The 9905-nt window shown below is 30.9% G+C and overlaps 1 protein-coding gene across 1 annotated transcript in view; it reads left to right on the top strand.

Annotated features, from left to right (window-relative positions):
* Positions 1-4728: 4728 nt before the first annotated feature.
* The window catches only part of LOC127283028 (serum response factor homolog A-like), a 139028-nt gene continuing 133851 nt past the window's right edge, over positions 4729-9905 (top strand). Inside the window, exon 1 of the mRNA XM_051307674.1 lies at positions 4729-4949. The gene's annotated coding sequence lies outside the window, so the exon portion shown is untranslated. The remainder of the gene's footprint in view (positions 4950-9905) is intronic.

Raw genomic sequence — 9905 nt, 5'->3', positions numbered from 1 at the left:
AACCTTGTCCCAGTGCTAGTTGTGCAATTATATATTTACACGTGATGCGACCGAGATACAATCGAACTGGACCTCGAAGATCATTCTTACCTTGCATGTCGATATAAATCAAATATTGTAATTGACGGTAACGCGATACCTTCGCCGCGATAGTAAGTCTCTTGGAAATTTGTCTTTACCGAGCCATTGCCTCTGCCTTTTTGCGTCGTTATTTTATTTTACAATCTGTTATTACACAATTGTTATTCAATAATTTTCGATCCTATACAATTTTTTTTCTCTTCAAATGTAACTTTCGTTTAGTTTTTTTTTCTTTTTTTCATAAATCTTGAATTAGAAATAGAATATTATAGTGTTGGCAAGGGGGAATGTAAAGAACCTGAACGGGCAATTAGTCTCGATTAATTTCTCAAAAATAAGAAGTGAGCGCGTGTGCAGCCGTGTCTGCGGTAGGTCGAAAGTAGAAGGAATCTTGGAGTAGTTCGAATAATAGGAGGACGGACTAACAACACACACACATATATACACATTTGTGCATCCGATGCGGCATTATACGAGATATAACGTGGCAGTGCAGTTTAATGCCACAGTGCGGCCTACTTAGCGGTGGACTTGATTAACATGGAATGATTAATAGTTACCTCTCACCCCCCCCCCCTTACCCCCTTGTTCATACTATAACCTCCACCCTGCAGCGGCTTCCAAGATCTAATCGCATAATATTTATTGCCCTACGCGTCGCATCCACCTCAAGTCTTCGTCTCTCAACAATTTTGCATGTTTTTCATTTTACTTCCTTTTCTTCTTATCCCCTTGCATTTTCTCTCGCTTGACTGAATTAAAAATTGCGTTCCACTGTTCACTATATATTTTTTTTTTAAATTCTTTGTACTTTTCAAAAGAACCCAAAATTTTTTTTTATTTGAATTTGTCAAACATATTAATAGTTTATTTCAATAATTAATTATTTTATTTTAATATTCTTTTCTATTATATAGTATTTAATATATTTTATTATTAATAATAATATTTTATATTTATATATAATATATTAATAATAATAATAATAATAATAATAATAATAATAATATATTAATAATAATATTTTCCTATACTATCGATAATAAATATAACAATTAGTATGTTTGATAAAAACAAGTTTAAAATTTAGATAACATTAGCATTTTTAAGAATCATGCTTCTTGGAAAGTAAAATTTGTCCTCTTTCGAGTGAGAATACCATTTGTAAATAACATTCCTATTGAAATTGTGTTTTTTTCAACTTCATTGCAAAATTGCATGTGAAGCACAATATTTTCCAAGAGACTTAAAATGATTATTTAAGGAAATTTTTTTTTTTTTTTTTTAAAATACAAAATACAATCAGTCGGAGAGGCAGACGCATAGTGTCTTCATTAAAGGGTTTCGTGGCTGTTACATCAAAGTTAATTATACAAACACATGGAGAGAAATAGATGGTAAGAACTTATGATCTTAAAATGGTAAAAAGTAGATGTTATCCGGTACTATCATTATGCTACTCGGTACTATCAAAGATGTTACAAAAAGTATGGTTATGTTACCCACTACAATCAAGATGTTACTCCGTAAAATCTGGATAGTAACTGATAGAATCTAGATTGCTATCCGTATATGTAAGAACAAATATGGTATCTGGTACTATGTAGATAGTACCCCGTACCATCTATTTCTCTCCGTGCAGTTGCTATAGAAACAGTTGTTATGGTAACGATTACTATGGTAGTGGTTTCTATGGTAACGGTTCCTATGGTAGCGGTTATGGAAACGATTGTTATAGTAATGGTTGCTGTGGAAACCGTTGTCATGGTAACCGTTACTATGGTAGCAGTTGCTATAATAACTGTTGTTATAGTAACGATTGCTATGGTAATGGTTGCTATAGAAACCGTTGTTATGGTAACACTTACTATGGTAATGGATCCTATGGTAACCGTTGTTATAGTAACGATGGCTATGGTGACGGTTACTATACAAACCGTTGTCATGGTAATTTTTGCTATGGTAACCTTTGTTATAGTAACAATTGCTATGGTGATGGTTGCTATGGAAACCGTTGTTATGGTAACCGTTCCTATGGTAGACGAACTATAGCGTACGAAAGATAGATTTAATCTGATAAAAACAAATCTACACTGAGAAAAAAAATTTAGTGTTTGCAACAAAATTGTTTGGTTAGGCAATTTTGGTTCTTGTAACCAAATTTTGGTTGGCTGAAACAAAGTCGTAGAGTTATCTCAACCAAACATTTGATTAGGCCAACAAAATTATTTGGTTGGACATTTTTAAATTCCAACCAAAATTCGGTTACGACAACAAAATAGTTTGGTCTAAAAAACCAAATGATCGTTTGTTGTCCTAACCAAAATTTAGTTGCGACAACCAAATAATTTGATTCGCTCTCAGCTCATAGCTTAAGAGAACAATTAGTTTAAATCTCTCACAAGGATAGGTAGTCCAGTGGTCAGAGCTCCCGATCTTCAGTTTTAAAACAGAGGTTCGATCCCAGACGGTAATGAGATTTTTCAAAGTCCACAAATATTTCAATTGGATAAATATAAATTCAATGTTAAATTGATAATAAATAAATAATGAAATAAATAAAAAAGAAAAGAGATAAGGTAGAAAATTTTTTTAATTTTACAAAAAAAAAACTGATTGTTTGATCAACCAAACATTTTTGTTGACCTAACAAAAAAAATTTGGTTGAGCTAACCAAACATTTTGTTATGCCAACAAAAAACACTTAACCAAATTTTTTGGTTGACTCAAACAAATAGTTTGGTTGCTTAAATACCAACAAAATTTTTTTGTTGGCCCAACCAAATTTTGGTTGCTCTGCGACTAAACATTTTTCTCAGTGTAAAAGTATTATGCGAGGGAGAATCTTGAGATTTTTTTATTTTTTTTATTTTTACAAACGTTGTCAATTTTTCTCAATTACTTTATTATATGTGATATGCCAAAATGTAGCGCGTGGTCGATAGCAACGTTTAATAATTGAAATCACTTTTGTGGCGCCAGCTCTCTTCACTTGTTTTTGAGGATATATAAAATAAACTTGGAACGAAAGCGCGCGTATAATACACACATCCTCTCACTTTTGGTTTCTCGCTCAGCGTATCGTCATTATTAACGGATCTTATCGTGAAGAAGTGCTTATTAGGGACTTTATTACCGAGTCTCTGTTCAGCCTCCTTCAATAAGATACACTTGCCGGCGTTGTGGTGTGCCGCTCCAGTTCTAATTTTCAAAGTTGACGCATATCTGAGGATGAGGCTAATTATTTCGAGAAAAAAAAAAAAAAACTATATTATGTATACATAATATTGTTCTAAATAGGTTTCTGGTTAGAAAAAGCATCGCGCGTGAGTCAATGATTCGCTTTAGAGAGAATCTTTATAATCACGTCACCTATGATTAGTCTCTTGCGCTTCTGATTTATCAAGTACCTTGCGTTAACTTTTTTTTTTTATCCCTCTTCTCGTTAATACATGCTCACGTTGCAGGTATAATCGAGTGCTTTGAATTTTTTTGTTTTTCTTTTTTGTTATCAAAAGAGAAAACGATTATATAATTCATGGGACATGTCGTTTTAGAAATGTATTTCAGATTTTTTCTTTTATATATCGTGATAGCTAAATTATTTATAATTATAGATTGACAAGGTTGTTTCCTTATATACGAGGCGATGAGATTAAAAAAAAAAATTCAAAGCTGTTTATCGAATTTTCAATTCAAATGTATGAATAATCTATTTATATATTGACACTAAATATTTGCAATTAAATGAAAAATAACACCGTCCGACACAATTTTTGACCCACAAAAAAATGTAACATTTTCGGAAACTAGGACCCAAAAAAAAATACCCGTATCTGGCAGTTTTGCTAGATCAAATCGTTTGTGGTTTTTAGGGGTGAAACCAACCCCTAAATGAAAAGTGACAAGATATCTTTTAAAAATTATTAATATTCTATAAAACTTGGTATCTGGGGGTTTTCGGGGTCACTGATTATTAATCTGATGTCAGATTTTCAAAATTCAAAATGGCGGATCCAATATAGCGATCAAATTTTTAAAAAGTTATTAATTTTTTAATTTATATCCGCCATTTTGAATTTTGACAATTTAACATCAGATTCGTCATCAGTGACCCAAAAAACCCCTAGATATCAAGGTTTATATAATATTAATAATTTTTAAAAGATATGTTGTCACTTTTTATTTAGGGGTAGTTTTCACCCCTAAAAACCACAAATGACTTGATCTAGCAAAACGGTCAGACACGGGTACTTTTTTTTGGGTCCTAGTTTCCAAAAATGTTGGATTTTTTTGTGGGTCAAAAAAAAAGTTGAATTTTGTCGGACGGTGTAATATTAAAGATATTTTACAAAGTATATCTCAATTCTGATAGGAAAATTATATTTTGAATTTGGATTTAATTTGACTACCTGCAAACGTTGGTTTAATAATGTAAACAAATGAATCGAAAGCTCAAGGACTCCGCGCTTAGGAGATAAGGCATTTCAATGGAAACAATATAGAGAGATGGTGGGGAAAATAACAAACCCCTATAAGAGCAGTATTTTGCATTTCGGAATGAAAATTGTACTTCAGTTTCTATTCTCGTGTCGGGTTTGACATTTATTTATTGTATAGATTATTTATTATTGTGTCGGCATTTATAATTATAATTTTCAGTTTTTTTTTTTTTTTTTTTTTTTTGTACAGTATAAAAGTGAAATTTTGTCTAAATGAAGTGATTATTCTATTTGAAATAACAATTTTTCGGAATTTTTCTTTTTTTTAGAAAACGTGAACATGTGTAGTGTAAAGAAAATAAAATCTCAAGAGGATAATAGAAGAGGAGGAAAAGGAGGACTACATTTCATGAAGGATGCATTTCGGTGAGTGATTTTTGATTAATTATAGTTTTTTAAAATATTTAGTTTTTAAAATGGCTCCTATTATATCAAAAAATCATTTTTTTATTTTTAACTATAATATCATTTATTAATTTTGATACAATTTAAAACCGCGAAAATTCTTTTGAAGAATTACAAAACCGTTTGTTTTAAATAAGGAAATTATTCGTTCGAATACAATTTGTTTGATCTAAATAAAATTTATTTGGTTTAAGTATAAATATTTATTTGCTAATAATATACTGGAAAAAAATAGTATTGAAAATCCATTTACTTGCGTTTGTATTTGATTCAATATTTTCTTGGTCCAAAAATTTTTTTTTTGAGTAAATTTTCTTAGATTAAGAAAATTAGTTTATCTAATAAAGAAAAGTAAATGATTTTCTTGAATCAATGATACTTTTTTTTCATATAGTGTATAGAAGTAAAAAAAAAAATATTTTGAAAGTTATTTTATTGAAACGTATACGCGCCCCAATTTAGGTTAATGATGAAGATGAGTAATTTTTTACAGTTAATTCGAGATATATAATATGGGGGAGGGCGGGTTTGAGTGTTATGGAGAAAAGTGGTACACACACGCATCAGAACTCGGTGGTGCGATTAATAAATCCCAAATGGCGTTGAGAGAACAGTTTAACCTATGACCTCGGCTCGATGCATCCAGTTCTTTCTCTCTTCTCTCGATGGTTCATATCTTTTTGTCTTTTATAAATATATATATATATATATGTATATATTGGAGAGAAGACATGGCGCGGCGGCACCTATACACACCTTTTCCACGAACGTGTTGTGCACACATTAAACCAACTTTGTACCACAAGGCGCTTTAGGGCGCTAGGTCTGTGGGAACAGAAACCGACTCTGAATGTTAATTGTTGTTTAAATTTATGACAGCCTTCTCTCTTTCTCTCTCTTTTTCTCTCTCTCACTCCTGGTTCATCCAACCCCCTTCCACCCAAATAACCGTGGCTATTCATTTAAGTTTGAGGCAACGAACGAGCTTCGGAACGAGCTCGGCGATTAGCCAAAGAGAGAAGCGAGCTGCGCGTTGTGCCGAAAGGGAAAAAGAAACGATATAAGATGAGAAAGAGTAGGTAAGCGCGAGGGCAATGTCGAGTATCATAACTTTTCGCGGAGTTAGCGGGATTCGGGACCTCTCTTTCACGCTACATGGCACCAAAGGTATTTCTAATTCGTTATAGCTCTCTCCCCCCCCCCTCGTTCTCTTTCTTATATATACGTATAGCTCAATGGACCTTGTTTCATAAATAAAATTGTAATTTAAAAAAGTATTTATCTTTATGAGTCGACCAAGTATCTTTCAAAGATTTGTTAACTCTCCAGGGAATATGTCTTTTAAAAAGGGGTTATTCAACAAATTTATTGTCTTCATTGCCAAAAATATTTTCCTTTGGCAATTTTTATTATGTATCATTGTAAATTACTTTCAACTTCTTCTTCTTCTTTTTCGCGCTTTATACTTTGTATAAAGTTACTTTTTTTTCGTATTCAATTTTAATTTTCTTTTTTTTGCGATAAAGGTGAGAAAAAAAAATGGCAATTGGAAATCTGATAATGTCACGAGAACTGAGAGAAAAAAAAAATTGGTTTTTGATATTCGCCCTTTTTATAAAAGCAGAATGGCCTTTCTTTTGGTCGCGATTACCATATGAATTGGGATGTGGGTATCTTCAAAAGAAGCAACTGAATACGAGCACTTCTTTGTCGACACGTTCAAAATTTAATACAAAAGATTTAATGTTACTTTGCTTGCTTTTTTTTTAATACCACCTGTGAAAGTGTTGTCATCAACTTTCCAAAAGGCATATGATTTTATTTCATATGTAGAATAGAAAAGTCCTCTTTTTTATTCACTTTTATACAAAGTATAACTGCTTTTTATTTCTTTAGAGTCCTCAAATTTGTCATCGAAAATAAAAATTCGTAAATACTTTATGTATATAAATTAGAAAAAAAATTTATTTGATTCAAATAATCGGTTACTTTATTATGTCAAATAAATATTTTTTTGTACTAAATAATTATTATTTGAAATTATATTTTTGATTTGACACTTATTATTATTATTGGTCTCTGATGGTATGAAAAGAAAATTAATAATAAAATTCGTCGGCTCGTTTATAGGATTTTAGGAAATTTTTCAAAAATTTTTAAATAATTTATAGAAGCGAGTTTTGCACATAGCGCTTAATTAATTTGATGATATAAGGAACTTTTTTTTTTTTTTTTTTGCTCCTTAAATCGCGTTGGCGATTTCTGACAGTTTCTCAATGCACAAGATTTATTAATGAGAACTTATGGTGAAAAAAAATTTAATTAGTACGATGGCGCGAGCCGCATTGATTAAAATTTGATTTAATATAGTTTTACGATAACTCACAGACACACTACGTTCAATAATTCATAACCAAATCACCGAATCCTTGTTCTTCGAATTGCGACCTTTCTTGCCGAGATTCTCTCTCTCTCATCGAAGATTCCGCCTCTTTTTATTCTTTCTTTTTTTTTTCTTTAATCAAAGTAACGGTGTTTGTGCTACAAAAATCGTGTTTGCTATATGCGTTCATTTTTTTTTAGTAATATTAGCTAAATTCAATTGTTAAAGCAAATTGTTAGTTAATATATCCAGAGAAATGTTTTATTTGAACCAAATATACACAGAAAATTATAAGGTATTAAAATAATCAAAATTGGATTAAAATAATAAGCGTTGCAGCTTATTTTAATGCCTTTTAATTTTCTGTGTATAGTATATTTGAGTTAAATAAACGTATATTTGTCTTACAGCCTAATACTAATCTATTTATTTGGCGTATAAAACATTTTTTATTTAAATCAAAAATTTATTTGAATCAAATAAATATTTATTAGGCTGTGAGAAAAATATCAATATATTATAATACAAATTCTAAAAGAACGATACTATATAATTTGTCTAGAAATGTTGGCAAATATTATAATAAAGCAGGAAGTATGTGAAATAATTTCTTATTAGAAATTATATCATGATTTTCATTTTTATATGTTAGTGTGGCGATATTCGTAAATATTCCAATTTACATTAATTTACTTGGTTGACATTGATAGTGCGGCAATTGCAACATTTCATTTATTCTCATTCCCATTTACTTTCTTCTTGGTAATACACACGCGGTTCAAGTTGAAACATGTTATAGGTAGAATTGCATTATTATTTGTAAGTATCGTGTGTTAGAGTGCGTGAGTCGTGCGTAGAGTCGTTTATTTTATGCTTACTTGGCTGACTACTATGGGTCTGACTCAATACGGTCCGAGTTCACTCGCATTCCTTTAAATATATACATATAGGCTTTTCTTTGAATCTTTTCTTTCTCATACATTTCGTCTTCAGTTGTTTCTATTTTTTAAGTCGAAAATTCATTTTTTTTTCTAATTTTCTCAATTTTTCTAGTTTAGTCACCAATAGCACATTCCATTCACGTTTCGGGAATATTTTTTTTGAAATATTCCATCTATATTTCAGGAATGTGGAAATATTTCACACTTTGGAAAGTTCAAGGAATATTTAATTGGAAGGAAAATATTCCTGAGGAATGCTTCAAATGTTGAACGTTTTTATATATTCCTGAATATATATTCCTGGAATATAGATGGAATATTTCGAATGGTTCAAGAAGATTTTTTTTTCTTTTTAATACAATTAATTTTTAAATAACTACAGTCTCGATTAATTTGACAATTAAGCAGAGAAATCCTTTTAAAAGAAAAGCAACTTCTATTCTCGTCATCGTTCGCCAAATAGTAGAGAGTGCGGAGGTTATCGACAATGGCTCGCAGCCAGAAATAGCAGACGTATTGTATTTAACAGGATATTCAAACGGAGATGGAAGCAAGTAGTCTCTTCCGCGGTTTCCGGACACTTTGGTTGCACATCGTTTGACCCATCATTTTCATTTATACGTTCCAAGGAGAAAACGAAGACTTTACAAGAGAAAAATTCTCTCTTTTTTCAAATTTTTTTTTTTTTTTTTTTTGCTGTAAAAATTCTGAAATTATGAATAAATCTTTAAAAAAAATAATTAATCGTTATAGTATGAAAAAAAAATGTCACGTGAAAGAAATAAACGCCCCCTCTAAAAAACATCTTGAAAATTTCTTTTTAGGGATGAAAAATGGTTGTGAAATTTTTCTTTATTGATATTGAGGAAGTCTTGTATGTATATATTATTATATATATACACACCCCTTGGTCCCCTCTTTTACATCTATGAATCAGAGGAATGAATGAATCGACTTTGTCCTAGTTTTTCGAGCGTGGGTGTATCGTAAAACGACTAGTAGTCTGACATTTTCGCGCAGCTAACCCCTGCTACGGCGTCATCGTGGGCGTCGTGCTTTCCCTATGTCTATATTCTACATTTTCTCCAAAAAGGAGACTAGACACAGAATTCCATTTCCTCCTTCCCCGTCAACCCTTTTCTAACAAATAACTTTTCCTCCCTCTTGCAGTCTTTTTTTTTTAGAAAAAAAAAGAAACTTGCAATTTTCCCGTTCACCATTAGCGGTCACGGATGGAAAAAATATATATATAGTATTTTCGATAAAAGGAGAAATAATAATTCTATTTGGTTCAGTGGGGATTTTTCTTGATAACTAGTGACATACTTATCTTTGCTTTTTTTCAATCGTTGATGCATCTTAAAAAGAAAGGAGGAAAATTGCTCTCTAAATCTGAATTAGTGAAAATTTTAACTAATTTGAATTAGTGATTCAATTTTTTCTGTTGAATTAGTAAAAGTAAACAAATTGACAGTAAAAAAAAATTGTAAAATTTAACTAATTCAAAAGCAAAACGTGAGACACTAATTCAAATTAGTTAAAAAATTTTAATAATTCAAATTTAGAGAGTACTGCATCGATTCGTTTATTAAA

This window comes from Leptopilina boulardi, unplaced genomic scaffold (assembly GCF_019393585.1).
Source record: "Leptopilina boulardi isolate dan_hultmark-lab unplaced genomic scaffold, ZJU_Lbou_2.1 LbouV2_305, whole genome shotgun sequence".
NCBI classification, from domain to species: domain Eukaryota; kingdom Metazoa; phylum Arthropoda; class Insecta; order Hymenoptera; family Figitidae; genus Leptopilina; species Leptopilina boulardi.
The sequence above is the reverse complement of the archived record's forward strand: the minus strand, read 5'-3'. Positions and strand labels throughout refer to the sequence as shown.